The sequence below is a fragment of the Lichenostomus cassidix genome, chromosome 1 (assembly GCF_008360975.1).
Source record: "Lichenostomus cassidix isolate B80296 chromosome 1, HeHo_3.0, whole genome shotgun sequence".
In the NCBI taxonomy this organism is placed as follows: domain Eukaryota; kingdom Metazoa; phylum Chordata; class Aves; order Passeriformes; family Meliphagidae; genus Lichenostomus; species Lichenostomus cassidix.
Genome location: NC_139479.1, coordinates 59,260,364 through 59,275,698, shown reverse-complemented (window position 1 = coordinate 59,275,698; position 15,335 = coordinate 59,260,364). Strand labels below are relative to the sequence as shown.

The following is a 15,335-nucleotide window of genomic DNA, read 5'->3' as shown; positions in this document are numbered from 1 at the left end:
GTGCCTGTGCCTGTGCCTGTGCCTGTGCCTGTCCCTGTGCCTGTGCCTGTGCCTGTGCCTGTGCCTGTCCCTGTGCCTGTGCCTGTCCCTGTCCCTGTCCCTGTGCCTCTCCCTGTCCCTGTCCCTGTGCCTCTCCCTGTCCCTGTGCCTGTGCCTGTCCCTGTGCCTGTGCCTGTCCCTGTCCCTGTGCCTGTGCCTGTCCCTGTGCCTGTCTCTGTGCCTGTGCCTGTGCCTGTCCCTGTCCCTGTGCCTGTCCCTGTGCCTGTCCCTGTCCCTGTCCCTGTGCCTGTCCCTGTGCCTGTCCCTGTTCCTGTCCCTGTGCCTGTGCCTGTGCCTGTCCCTGTGCCTGTCCCTGTGCCTGTGCCTGTCCCTGTGCCTGTCCCTGTTCCTGTCCCTGTGCCTGTCCCTGTGCCTGCCCTGTCCCTGTGCCTGCCCCTCCCCAGCCCCTCACCGCGGGTGTGTCCAGGCGCAGGTATGACCTTTGATAAGCCCCCGGGAGCCGTGTGCGTGCCAGGGGGCCGAGCCGCTCGTGCCTGCTCTCTCGGGCCCGGGTCGCCTGTCGCGGCCGGGCGGCGGGCTCAGCACGGGACGTGGGTTGGAGGCTGCAGCCTGGCTGTGGTCAGACCAGACCTTTTCAGTGAGACCCTGTCTGAAAATGCCGTGCCCTCCCTCCCTCCCTTTACACTGCCTTCTTAACTGCAGGATTCCTCAGGACATCGGGTGTGCTGTTTGTCCCAGCAGGTGCGCGATCGATTCTCACATCCTCATGAGTTGTTCTGGTGTGTAAGTGTAGGGGCTGTTGGGGCCTGGGGTTCTTTGGGTTCGGATGGAAGCGATAATCCCGTGCAGCAGGCACTAACCTGGCATCAAGGACACGGCCAGGAGAGGTGTTGAACAAAACGCAGTGGATCCTCTGAGCAGTGTGGGCTGACAGCTCTGTCCCCCCACGAAGGAGAGACTTCGGGAATCGGGACAGCTCTTCTTGTGACCCCGCATGTGAGGGTGAAGCTCGGGGAGGAACGAGAACTGGAGCTCCTCTGGGGCTGCAGGTGGCGATGGGGCAGCGTGTGCCTGCCTGCCTGCCCGCAGCAGCTTCTGCAACACAGAAAAGAAAGAGGCCTCAAAGCCACATTCTGACAGAAAAATCCCAAGTTTTGTATACTAGGGAAGGGGTTAGGGTAGAAAAAGAATGTTACCTTGTAGCTTTTGCAGTCCTGGGTCGTTTTAAGCTCTAACCTGACCCATTTTACAGAGAGAAAGACAAAGGGAAACTACCCTGACCCCCTCATAAATTGTACTTTTCTTCTGGATACCACCCAAGGCCTATAAAGAGGATATAGGATTTTTTGCTACTGGGTTTCCATTACTTTCCTAGATAATTCCTGCTTCTGCCTACCTTCTGTTTTTACTTAAACTGTGGCTTTTATTTTTATTTCGTCTTCGATGAAGGGCTATTTCTGGGTTGTACAATCATTTAGACACTTCAGAAGTCAGGACCTGCATATTCATTTTTGCCAACAGGTAGATGAACTACATTTTCATTTATCCTAAAAACTACTAAGCTGTGCAACAAAGCCATGCAAAGACTACATAGGTAAAAGAAACAGAAGATTGGTTCTAAACTGTGTCACAGTGTGTGGCATAAGTGGGACAAATAAAATGTTTCTCATATTCCCAGGGCCTCCAGGTCCCTGTGGGATGGAGAAAAAGTAAATGAATAATATCATCAAATTTAACTCAAGTTAGTCGTCATTTCAGTGCCCATTGAGACCAGTCTGATTTGGAAATACACTGCCATTTGAGTAAAGATATTTTCAGTTTGCTCCTCTTCAGCCTAACAACAAAATATCCCATTTTAACCAACTCCATCATTAAATACAATTTTCAGCTTGCATGAAAGCTAAAAATTTTGTAAGAGGATTTTGTTGCTTTTAATGTATCATTTTTATCTATCAACAGTACATAAAAAATTTCCAAAACAAAATAGCTCTGGAAGCAACGTAAATATGAGAAAGCATGCTTTTAAAATAAATTCAAGCCTTTTATTCCCTTTGTTTTATGATTCCCCGTAGACTGTTCAGAATAATGAGTTCCTATGGCTCCCTGCCAAAACCTTGAGAAAAATGAATGTTTACCCTCGTCAGGAAACTATGAAACATAACCCATGGCATGCCATTGTTTATCACAAAAAATGTTCTTTTTTATACAATAATGAAAATGGGTATAGCTTTTTTACAATTTATTTAAATACTGCCTATGTAAAAGCTCAGGAAACTTGTCTGGTCAGCCAACACTTCTTAAAATTTGTACTAATTATGAAGAAATACAGTGTTGGTTTCTGTGCTCTGGTATTTTCTGTCCTGTTAATTTTATATTTTTCAGGGCAGTGTCTGGCCAGTCAGAGCCCATCCCACTGACCCCAGCCAGGGCAGAGAGCAAGCTCAGGACAGTCCCAGCCCTGGGGCATTAGGCACCTGTGGTGACAGCGATGGGTCTAGGCCAGGCTGGGACATCAGTCCATGTGGGAGGCCAGGATCAGGCCCCATGAAGGGAATCACCATCAGGCAGAGCTGACCATGCACCTGTAACATTTTCTGCCTAGTCATTTGGTATGAAAAATAGGCATCTTTAAAATCTTTTTGTCAAAACTATTGTCATGTCCCTGGTACTATCCTGACTCACTGTGTGCACCTGTCTATTAAGCTGGATATTTCAAGATCACTGGCTTGGAACACCTTGTTCAAAGACTGTCTCAGACTGAGTTATATGTCATCTCTCTCAGCTATTGAATGCCAGTTCTGTGAAGATACATGAAAGGTGTTGAAAAAATAGTCTGTGATTTAATGTGATATATTTTGTCAATTTTCTTATGGCCCCTTCATTACATTTTTTCCCTCAGTACATGAAAACGACGCAGTTTTATGATTGTTGCTTTGTTGGGGTTTTTTTGATGATACTACCTCTGGAATATGTACCTCTATAACTAAAGCTTTTTTAAGTTCAGGCAAGACCTGAAATTATATCTTGTAAGCTACATTTACAATAATAAGGATTTCCTTCTGAAGGGCAGATGAGTAATTTATAGTATTATTCCTACCTTTAACAGGAGGCATAGCACACTCTTCCTGTCATAAAACCTTTGTAAGCCTTTTCAATTGATCCCCTTGCAGCAAGCTGGGAAGGATCTGCCATGCTTGAAAATATTCCTCCCTCCTTCTCCCCTTTCCTCCCCTTGCCCCAAGCCCCAATAAAAATCTAAAGCTCATAGCTCATAATGTAATAATTTCATTAATAACTTCTGGTGGCATATCTGTTTATAAGACATCCTTCAGCTCTCCAGCCCAATTCCCTGCTCCTGCATCTGCACTGCTTCTGGACTGTGCCAGCATGAACAGTTGTGAAATCAAGTAGTAAATGAGATTGAACTGAGAGGAGCAGAGAAGAACCTGCTTTCCTTCCATTTTGCCGATCCAATAAATGTGTCAGTGTGGCACTGGAGAGCACAGACATAACCAGAACAAACACAGCTTAAATGGTCTTGTTCTGCTGCAAGTGCACAACCAGGTGTTGACTTGCTTTGCCATTTAGTGGCTATTCAGTGTCTCCTTGAAAACACTCCTGACACCCCTACCACCTCCAAAACTGGAACTCTTAGTCTCAGTGGGTAATTCTGTAAGTCATCTTGTCAGGAAGCTGGGCCGGATCATGGTGTTTGTCTCCAACAAGAGTTGGGTTTATGGCACTATGGTATCGTGATGGCATTTTTTGGTTTCTCTTCACCAAATGCTTCACAAATCCATTGTTTCCAGTGACATGTTTGAGGAGTCATTTTTATTTGCATGTTTATGGGTATTCCTTTTTCAACAGCAAAAACATAATAATACTTATATATGTAACCATGTTGCCGCTATTACTGATTCCTCTTTCTCCAGAGTTTGATCTGTAACCTATGTAAGTGATTTTCCAAAACAATGTGCATGAAGGGTGTGATCCACAGATTCCATACTGAACTGGCCAGTTATGTCCTGCTGACAAATGAGTTGTCAGAGCCAAGCTAGTGGGCCTTTTAATGCAAAATGGAAAGCGTCACACGCTAACCTTATCAAAAGATGCATTGTACTCCATCGAGATGATTGTAGATGCTATGAGATTATTATCCAAAGCCTTGGAAAGCTCTCTGGATTCACATCCTTTCTGTGCATTGTGTTTATGAGAGGATGAGATAAACGCCGTCGCTGTGTTACACAAGACCATACAATAATAATTGGAGCTGGCTGGGAAGTGAAATTTTTATTCTACAGGAAATTCCAGCTTGTCAATATTTTGTTTCATCGAGTGCTGGAACAAAACGTGTTGGCTCTGCAGCCTTTCTGGCAAAAATGGAACAATCTATTTCTTTGCCAGCTGACAAGCCTGGGAAGCCAAGAAACCAACTGAGCCGTTGGCCTGATGCCAGGGAGCTGGATAGCCAGTCAGCTGAGCTTTGGTAAGAAGCCAGCTTGGCCAGCAGCCACAGCCACATCATGGCCTGAGCTTCTGTAGAAAGTTTTGATGGAACCAGGACAATCCAGAATTTCCAGTGCCAATCTGTTCAATTAGAAGATGGTCAAAGACTCTCTCAATAATTGGCTACTGTCAGGAAAGGATGTAACTACTGCACTTTCTGTTCCTTATGTGTTTACTTCTTCAGTGTTTGCCTCATGAGTTAAGAACATCTCTATTGCTTGTACGAGCAGATTAAATCAAAGAATTTTCCTTAGGGATTAATGATGACACCCAATCCCCTGAAGGAGCTTTCAGAGTGTCCCTCAGTGCTAGCTTTGTGTTTCTCGTTTAAATAACATTGTGTGCCAGCAATACCTCATGGTATCTGTCTGTGCATGCTCTGCTAACCCAAGTTACACAGTTACTACAGGCAGTACACTGTGACATTGGAATAAACTCTTGTCTGCTATGAGATAACACACTATCTCATTGTCTACAGCCCTTCCTGGGAGGTGAATTTAAGATGAACTTGCCAAAATGCAATAACAAGGCAAAAACATCTTGTGAACTAGGGAAATGATAGTGATCTTTACTGTGAAGTTGGTAATGTGAAGGTCAAACACTGATATGGGGAGCATCCTTCTCTGTCAGAAAACTAGCTTTTTTCAAGAGCTCAGTTGTTTGCTCAATATATCCCTAAACATTATTGTAGAATTCTTGGAATGCTCTGGTTATTTTTCCCTTTTGGTGTATTTCTGGAAAAGTATCAGTTTGTAAAAAAAATTAAATCTTTGCCCTCCTGCAGTTTACAGTTTTGGTGTCATCAGATTAGCAGCTTATTTCAAATGTTTAGATAACTTCTATTATAGGAAAAGTCTTATAATTCCTTAAATCTGCAGACACTGTACACGCTATACACATCTCGTTTGTTTACAACCAGTTGCTGCCTATACTTCCTCTTTAAAGCCCAGAGATGGCATATCCCATCCTTACAACTGTGGTAACTCCAGGGAACAATGAATTTCCTTGTAAATGTTTAGTGGTAATTAAATTTTCTGCAACTTCATCTGTTTAAGTAGTCTCTAATATTCCTGCTGTGAAATTAAAGGAAAACCAGATGCTTTACTGAGACATATTTCAAATCTTGTGCCTTCCACATGTAAACAAACGTGACTTACTTTCTCTCTCGAATTTAACTACTGTGGAGATGCTACAGCATCTGGATTCCAAATGAATTCAATGTCACTTTTCATTAACCTTTATATTTTCTAAGCATGGCCCAGTTTATTGCTGGTTTTACAGAGTTTATTCTTGAACTGGAATTCATTTTCACAGTGAGTATTTTCCTGCAATGAAAATAGTTCAGTGTAATGTTCATTATATGCTTTCTCCTTCATTTCTGCTGGACAGTTTGCTGTGTGCTTGCTGCAACATATCTTGAAATATGCTCTTCATCTCAGATGAAATAACTTGAGCTTGTGTTTAACCTTTAACTTTGTGTCAGTATGACCATTTGCCTTGCCTTGTTTATATTCCACACATGAATTACTGCTGCTGTATGTCATTTAAGTCCTTCTGATTTTCAATTTCCTCAGGGTTGCCACATACTCAGAGATTATTTAATTTCCCCTCTGATTCAGTATGTAATAGAAATGCTGTTTAAACATGAGTACACTTTAATTACAGTGTTATTGTCTTTTTCCATCAAAATATTGACTGGAAACTATCAGGTCCTTACATGTCTTGGTGATACCTTTTCAGCAAAATAGGAGGATTAATAGCTTCTCCCAAACTTTGTTTCCAGTTTTCTCTCTAAAATACAATAAATAAAAAGAAACTGAGAGTGACAAGGAAACCATCACCTAAGACAAACTAGAAGTGCCTCATTCCTGCATCCACATGGTTGTACAAAAACTTGGCGTAATCCAAAGGACACCAAAAAGCCTTGTGTCAGAGAGAGGGACTTTTTACCCCATGGGGGTTGCCATTGTGAAAAAGTCACTGCACACTCCTTTCCAAGGACTTCTTTACAAACCATTCTTTGAAGACACAAAATGAAACACAGAACAGAAATACCTGAAAGTAATACTGTGAGTCCTTCCCTACCACTGTAAGATTTCTGAGTAGCTATTTCCGAGCTACCTTCACTGAAGGCAATTTCATTTTCCCAGTTAAATTTTTCTGGGTACATTTCTTAACTCAGAAATGTTACATTTACACAGCCTACTGACAACCAGATAAATTCAATTTTTAAACAGTTTAAAATGAAGCTCACTTGATTGTGACAGTAAATTGAGTTTTTTCAAGAGTCAAAATGTAGCTTAAAATGATACATCTTGGTAATGTATTTTACTGCATACATTGGACCTTGTACCATTGAAGTATTAGTTGTTCTTGTAATTAAGGAAATTAATTTTCGACTTTGTTGAAAGGAAAGTAAAAGTATCTTCTGTGTGGTCACTTACCCTTTAAAGCTGTGGAGATAAATAAATATATATATAAACAATAAAAACATATTTTAATATATAAAATTGAAATCTTTTTCATCAATCAAAAGGGGACTTATCCATTGTCTGTTTGCTTAGTTGCAAGAAACTGCATTAGGAAGATTTGAAAACATAATAAAAGTGTTCTAAAATCAAATTGTTTGAGCTTCAACAATGTGTCATCATTTATAACTGATAAGCACTGTTCTGTCTATAAAAGAATGGAAAATGAGAATTAATATTTGCTTTTAGATAACTGCCCGGGTCATATGTTGCATAATAAAACAGATGTGCTATAGATAAATCAGAATTTGATCCTGAAAGCTGTGTCGTTAACGTATTATTTTTTTTTCCTTATCTGCCAAAAAGTTTCCAGAATTACCAGTAGCTTTTAATTTAATCAGCTTTGGAAACATGGAACTGTTGAGGCTTGTCCCTGCAAGTTGGTTATATTGAGAGATTGCAGTCAAAAGGTTTCTTAAGTATTTTCCTGCTGCTAAAAGTTAGGTAAGAATTGACCAACTGTGATTTTCTGTTCTCTAGGGGCAGATGGGGTACAGGAAGGAAATTAGTGGCTGAAGCATCAGTAATACTTGTAGCTCTTTACTTTTTGCTAAAAGGTCTACGATAGTTGTAAGTGTTGAACCACCCAATTCTTAATGAGTATAATAAAGCAACTGAAGAGTAAGTCACAATAATTTACTGATGATGGATTCTTTAGTAATATAGCCTTTAAAACATATCATATTAAAGGAGAAAAATGAAAATGGATTTCTATTCCCCTACAAGCCCAACTTTACCATTTTTATATCAGAAAACAAAGTTACATTGATCTGATTTAGCTTATTCATTGGCAAAATGTGTTGATTTTTCAGGGCATCAAAAGGATTTTTTTTGTGGTTGAGAGCTGATGGATATGAATGATTTGCGGGGGGAAGAACTGCAGGGCTTCAGAAGAATCATGGAGCACTTTGCATGCAGTTCCTGTTAGGAAATAGTCCAATGTTTTGTTCTCCCATCTTGGTTCCCTCAGGCGCTGGCAACACAGGGTTGCTTGAAGGCACACTTTTCTCCTCCTGTCTCCTTCATTATCCAGGGAGGAAGAGCCTTTTGGAGCTTTGCAGCTTTGGGACTCATTTTTCCATATCACAAAAATAGATGTTTGGGGGTTTTTGTGAGGGACAGTTTTAGAACACACAAGGCCACTCCTGATAGCTGGTGTGTGAAATGAGAAATGTGGCTCCAGAGTACAAATTACAGCTTCCTCTCTTTTGGCTTGTTTTTAATTCAAGGCTGGGGGGTTTTTGGTCCCCTTCTGTCTCAGGTGTACCAGGGGAGGATAATTTTCTATGTAAATTCATTTGATGACACTGCAGAAACGTGATATATATTGATGATTGATTACAAGACTGGGTTTCCAATAAAAGTTAATTACAGTTTTATAGGTGATGAGTTTTGAGATATTATTTGAAAAATTGAAATTAATATTTATAATTAATATAAATAATAAATTGCAACTTAGCATAGCTATATGGTATATTTGAGGGTAGTATACATGTGTGTGAGTGAAAAATACACACTGTGCTCGAGAAAATACATTATATTCATTAAAATAAAGTGTTCTGCTGCGGCTTTTTAGTGTGGGTGTTTTCCAGTTCTTTTTGGAAAAGATAATGATGCACACTGCAGGTTAAGGAGACTTGCCAGGATGATACAGAACCGAGGTAAAATGATCATAAGTCAAAAGTAAAACTCTGCCAACAGGACAAAGCACTGAGGAGCAAGATTACAGCATTTTTTGATTTGGAAGAAGCTTGTTTAGACATCTTCCTCTAATGAATTTCCTACCCCTGTAGAAATGTCAGCATTTCTATCCCAGATCCAACAGTTCAGCCTGTATTCTTGACAGTAGTTAACAAAAGATACATTATATGAAGGTGCCCATTATCCACTGCAACCCAAATCTAGAAAACATTTATTTATAATTTCTGTAATTTAGTAATTTTCTCAAGTTTTACAGTCTAAGACATAGGGTTTCTAGAAATGTTCTTGTTAGTGGTATGGATTGATCCTCTAGTGTTAAATTCCCCTTTTTTTTTCTTTTTTAAATGAAAATAAGAGCTCCGCGCTTATTTAAAAGCAGATTAGAATGAAAAATTACTGTTTTTTCAAGTAAACTAAAAGGCTAAACCCATACAATGAAAGGAGAATATTGCCAAATACATTGGCAGCTATGCAGGACTGAATTTAGGTATGCTATGCAATATGCACGGCTGCATAGCTCAGTATTTGCACTTCTTACATATGCACAAAACACCCCAAACTCACCTCTCACGGAGAGATTTATCCAATTTATCCAAAACAGAATTCAGACAGGATTTATGTTCACCAGAATTTAGATGTTCTCTGAGAAGTGCCACAGGACCATTAATAACAGCAGGTGTCTGGGTCTTCTTGTCTCACGGGGAGGAAGAAAGGAAGCCTCGGCAAAATGCTGGGATAAAGTATCTTCCCGGGACACTGGTTACATGTCTCATCATACAGCTACAGAATTAGTAACATCATTCCAGGCTGTGCTTTTCTGCTTTCTTTGGAGATGTCACATTCCAGTATGGATACTACTGGCTCATCATTTTTTAATAGCACATGTAAAGGACTGGGGCATACTTTTTTCGTCTTAAAATGGCCTGGTGTCAGTCTGGAGGATGAGAAGTTGCCAGTGTTTCTACTTTAATTCTCTTTTTCCCTGGTGAACCTGAGGGTGTGGTTTCTGATTGCTTGCTGGTGGTGGTGAAAGGAGAATATTGCCCTCTCTTTCTCTTTTGTCTTTCCTTTTTTCTTCCAGTACTACCTTCTCACTGGGCCAGTCCTGGTGCTAGATCCTTGTACCATTTGGCTTAGTTCATTAATCCAGCAGATCCCAACTCCACTGTCACATTCCTTGACACTTCTTGGCCATATTAGGGAGTTAATGCTGGTTGACAGAGGGGGCTGACAAAACCCAGTGCTGGAGCTAGGCAAGTAGCAGAGAGCCAGGCAGGGAACAGCCCTGAAATCAACACCCTAAAGTTTCTGTTCTTTTAAGCTGTATGGTGGCACAGGGTGTTTTGAAAAGTAGATGAGCAGCTCCATGGTTTAAAGGGAGTGCAAAGGTGGGAGGGAGCAAACCAATGTGTTGGCACTGGGCTTCTGTCTGTGCTGAAGCTCTGCAAGCACTAGGTGGCCTGCTTTTAAAGGAAATGGGCAATTCCATCCATTCCCGTGTGAAAGAGAAAACGGAAAGTACAGTTTGCACAAGTCGTACATCTATTTTATACATCGTGCTATCCAGGTTAAAACTTCATTGCCTCTGTAAAATGCTAATCCTGTGTCTGAAGGAAGAGACACCACCAGTGCTGGTATTGGGTGCCATCAAAGACACCGAGGGCAAAGGAGAATGGAAGGTAAGAGATGCAGCTATCCCGCAAAGTGTGGGACTCAGAGAAACTGCATTTTAGCTGAGGTATTGAATGTCTTGTGGAACAGTCCTCCTAACAGTTGTAACTTGTGTATCTCCAAAAGAAAAGGCCTTCTATTTTGGGTCAGTAGAAAGAGTCAATCCAAAAGGAAAACTTTTATTTACTATATAGGTCTTGAACCACTAAATAAATAAAAGAAAAATCAGTCAATATTGAAAACAAACAAAGCTCTGGTGAAATAGTGATTCTAACAAGAGATTTCAACAGCATCATTGCACACATCTTATGTTCACTGAAGCCTTATACACCAGAGTCACTCAGTGCCCAAAACTAAGGTGCAACAGAATTTTAACACGGCATGCACCCTAAAATTCTCATTTTTCTCTGCTTAATCTGGGAGGTGGGAAACTGGTGGCAGCAACAAGTGAGCCTGGAAGCCAGAATGGGAACATTAATGGTTTGGTAAAATGTCATGTAATATGACATTTCAGCACTGTGATTCTCTCCCAGGCAAAACCCCTCCATCAACTCAAAGGATGGTCAGCTTCCCACAAGTCACAAAGCAAGTAGGTCTACAGCGATTAGGAGTCCTCTCTAAATTAAGGAAAAGTATTATTTCTTTCCTCTCCCCCAGGGATTAGTCTGGATATCAGAAGCATTTAAACTGGGTATTAGCTAAACAGATGTAAAAGAACCACAAGGGTTTATGTTCCAAGTTTTTCACCATTTAATCTGGCAAGGGTAAAGGTCTTTAATAAAAACCCAGATTACTCAGCCATCTAAGAAAACACAGGATATTGAATCTTGTTTTCAAAATATATACATTTTGAGAGGGGATTTTTATTGAAAAAAATAAGCCATGATATATTGTTGATCCTGCTAGAAAATGAAAAAACTTTAAAAACTAGCACTTCCATCAAACCTTAATTGAGCCTAATCTGCCATTAGCAATGGTTCTTATTGACTGAGAAATAAATGATGATTGATTGTCCTGATATAATTAATTGTTATTGTAGTTTTCAACAATTTAGGATCATTTGCCCAGGCTACTCTTTCCACAGTGTTTGGAAGATTTAATTAATACTCCTATCAATAATTCAAATAGGCTTAAAATTCTGGGAATTACAGATTAATTGTTTTCATGCCTGAGTGGTCACAGGGAGATAGAATTATATTGAAATTTTTAATTCTGAGGACAATTGATTTGTAAAGCAGTATATACCTTCCTAAGGCAACTCTGTGAACTGTAAAATTTATGCTGTTCATTTCTTGATATTGTGATTGAGCACAGCTGGCACAGGTATTGTCTCCTCCATCTCTCCCTGTGTAGCTGCCAAATTCCTTTGTAAATTATCTAAGGAACATATTTGATTTTTATTCATCTATAAACTCATTCAATTCTGATAAGTAAGATAACAAATGATAGCTGTGACTTTAACTGGCATCTGGAAAAATAATTTCATACTTCAACTGGATTTTAGAAGGCAGTCAATGCTGTTAGATGCTCTCCCTCCTTTTGATCTGGAGTGTGGCCCCTGTACCTACAATTAATTCCTTGGGTTTATGGCCTGTGGAGTGCCTGAAAAAAGGTGCTCAAAACATGGTGGTGTGAAAGGTGAAGGCCCAGAAGAGAGGAAGTGAGAGACAGAATGCCAGAGCAGAACCACGTAAGGCTTGTCTTATTAGAAAGCCAGCACTTAAAAAAGAAAATCTCACTTTATAACTTCCTCTTTTATTCAAGTGTGTGGGTTTTAATTTCAGGAAAGGGTTGCCCACACACTCCAGGTAAAGGCACTCTCCTCTGAATTGTCACTGTGCCTTGGATGAGGAGCTGGCCCCAGAACCCACCTGCTCCTGCCAGAGTTTATAGAAGCTGGAGAAGGAGAAAGGATAACCTGAAACCATGACTACCAAGCTTTTTGTGCAGGTACTCTGAAGTGACCTCTGACCCTACCATCCTTAAAAAAGCAGCTTCCCCAAAGAAACCATGTTTTGGGAACAGCACCAAAGCACCTTCAACTTCTTGAACTTTTTTCCTTTTTATTCACCTGAAAATACCCCCCTGAGATTTTGGAATTAATTAATTAATGCTTTTAAGCAGATTAGCTGGAAAATAAGTGATCAAGCATAATTCAGAAGGACATACATCACTTGCAGGCTCCTGTGTGACTTGACCTTCAGAGTACTGATGGCTTCCACAGCAGTTTGGAAATGCTGTGCCCAGGAAGTCTGAGCAAAGCAGTGTTCCCTCAGAGAGAGGGAAAACCCACCATCAGTTGAATCATTACACCATTAGCAGATATTATTATTACCAGAGACATGCATTAGGGATTCAGAGGTATTACATGTCTGATTCTAATTAATGAACCGCTCTATTCAGTGGATAGCCTGACTGCCAGAACACATATCTTCTGTTACAATAATGTCGCTAGGCAGCTGACAGACTTTTTTTTTTTTTTTTAATGAAATTGAAGAAAGGAAATTGCACTTGGCAAAGTGTAATTGGGAAATGGCTGTAGGTACCCGAGAAGGGCTGAAGTCTTTGAGCCATGGGAGATGCAAATAACAGTGAAAGGGCAGAGGGGAGGAATGAGTTCAGAGGGACAAATGCAGACACAGCTGTGCACTGCTGTCAGGGAAAGGAAATGGAAACTAAAGTTAGAGCAAAAAATCCTGCTGCTTCAGCGAGGCATCTGCCACATCCCAGGATGTCCCATTTCATCACCATGACATCTCTCATCTCTCCTTCTATAAAAAGAAAGATGCACTTCCGTGTAGATCCCTTCGGTTCTCATCTGAAGGAGGGCAGGGGCAGCTGCTGCTTTCACTCATCAGTGTGCGTTTGGCCAGGACAGAAGCTATTGCACCTGCCTCGTGTTTTGTCATGCTTTCAAGACAGATTGAATCCATGACATCTTTCTACCATTAGACAGCTGGGGATGATCAAGGCTGTGGCTCCATTGACATATTTTATTTTCAAAAAGTAGAGTTTTAAATATGATCAGAACTGCATTCATGTAATTAGGAAATGGTCTGCAATAACTCCAAAGGAAATGGGGCAAACTAGTTAAATACACAGCCAATTCAGGACAATGCCACACTCCTGTATGTGCTTCCAGAATGGGTAGATTTTAATCTGCACACAAACTTCCAGTGGCCTGAATGGCATAATTTAAAAATAATTTTTGTTACTCAGTTTTTACCATGCTCAGTGTTTCAATATTTTAATACTAACATGAAATGTTAATACTGCACCAGTTTTATTTTTTGCCCTTGTAGTTTATCATGCCATCCCCATTAAACCTCTTTAGATAATTTGCTACTAGATTTCATTTTAGACAAAACATCCATGCAGCCCTTTTTGATAAAATAACTCTGGGCAATAACGCTGTTAGATTTGCTTTGGGAGTTTGAATTTCAATGCTTGCCTGTCTACAACCTTCTTTTTTTCAGATTTTTATTAACTTAGGCATTAAAAGTTAGCAGTTTCAGACTTCATCATCAGCTATTTGGTGCCACTGACATGAACAAACTAATTATATGCCACAAGTAGTAACACGTGGTATGAACAGTTCACCCGTTTACCAAACTTTTCTTAAAACTATTAAAAATTTCCCTCAGTGCATCTTCCAGGTTAAGGCTTATCATCCAGCTACTTTTTTTCCCACATTCTTTGATTTCTTATTCACAGAAATTTAATTTATGGGCAAGATGAACTGTGGGGAGCCTACCTTATTTTTCAGTCTAACTGCTAGAAGAAATTCTGGAGAATTCCTGGTGTCCAAGCATCATCACACCCAGTCTCCTCAGGTACTGCAGACTGCCATCCCTAGTGGTGTCCCCTACTTTAACCCATGAGATATTTCTCCTACTACAGTCTCTCCTTCATGCCACAACTGTGATTATTGAAACCAACCATTTCAGTTTAGTTAAAGAAATTGAATCCTCCCAAAACACATGTAAAGTTAAACTACAGGCTTCAGTCCTATGAGAACTGTAAGCACCTGGAATTCATGGTACATTAAACCCCCCAGCACTGACCTTTAAGTTTGCTGGGTTATCCATAAAAATCATGTCTCCAATGTATGATCACTTCAGGACAATGGGATCCCAACCACAAGACAATCAGTCACAAGATTATTCCTTCATGAACTGATTTAGGTTCATATACACTATTATTTTCCTTCTGTATTTGCCACTGATCATAGTGGTTTATATCTGTATAAAGGGTCTTGTGTTAAATGCCAGCCTAGTAGCTCACTGACCTACGACACGGCAGCTGATGCTTGCCTGCAGAATGGCTCTCTGGAATCAAACCCTGTGAGTGTTTATCAGGGTTGGTGCTGGCCATGCACAGTCCACACTGCTGAGGAAAAACGCTCTTGCTTTACTGCCACTTACCCATGAAAAAGCGGGTGCTACTGAGTGTTCTGTTTTAATGACTGTTGTTACCATGGATGCAAATGCAAATCTGTTTTTACACTTAATGCGCTGTGTGGCAGCAAGATCCAGCAGAATATCCCTGCAAATGTAAACACCTACATGCACAGTGACCTTCTTACATCTGGGTTTGCACATAGCCATATAGAGGATGTATAAAAGCTGTATTCAAAGCCCCTAATTTTAAACAGTTTTCAGGCAGTTGTTGATAGACTGACTAGAAATTATGCTCGATTGTCATTCATCCATATTTTATGTAGTTTTTACACAGAGAGTTTTCTTTTAAATCCCAAAGTCTTAGGCTACGCCAGGGACTTGTCCTTGTATTGATTTCAATGGGGAATTCTACGTTTAGATTTGATGACATTGGTAGCAGCCCACATTTTGAGTAGATAACACCCAAAATTTAGTGTCATGATGTTCAAAGATTTCCACGGATTTCTAGACACAAAAAAAATTCAAGGAC

General features: G+C 40.5%; 1 long non-coding RNA gene across 1 annotated transcript; it reads left to right on the top strand.

Moving 5' to 3' along the window:
• Positions 1-551: 551 nt before the first annotated feature.
• LOC146444691 (uncharacterized) lies at positions 552-7,128 on the top strand. The gene is made up of 2 exons (XR_014851785.1): positions 552-783; positions 953-7,128. It is a non-coding gene; the product is annotated as an uncharacterized LOC146444691 (long non-coding RNA).
• The last annotated feature ends 8,207 nt before the right edge of the window (positions 7,129-15,335 follow it).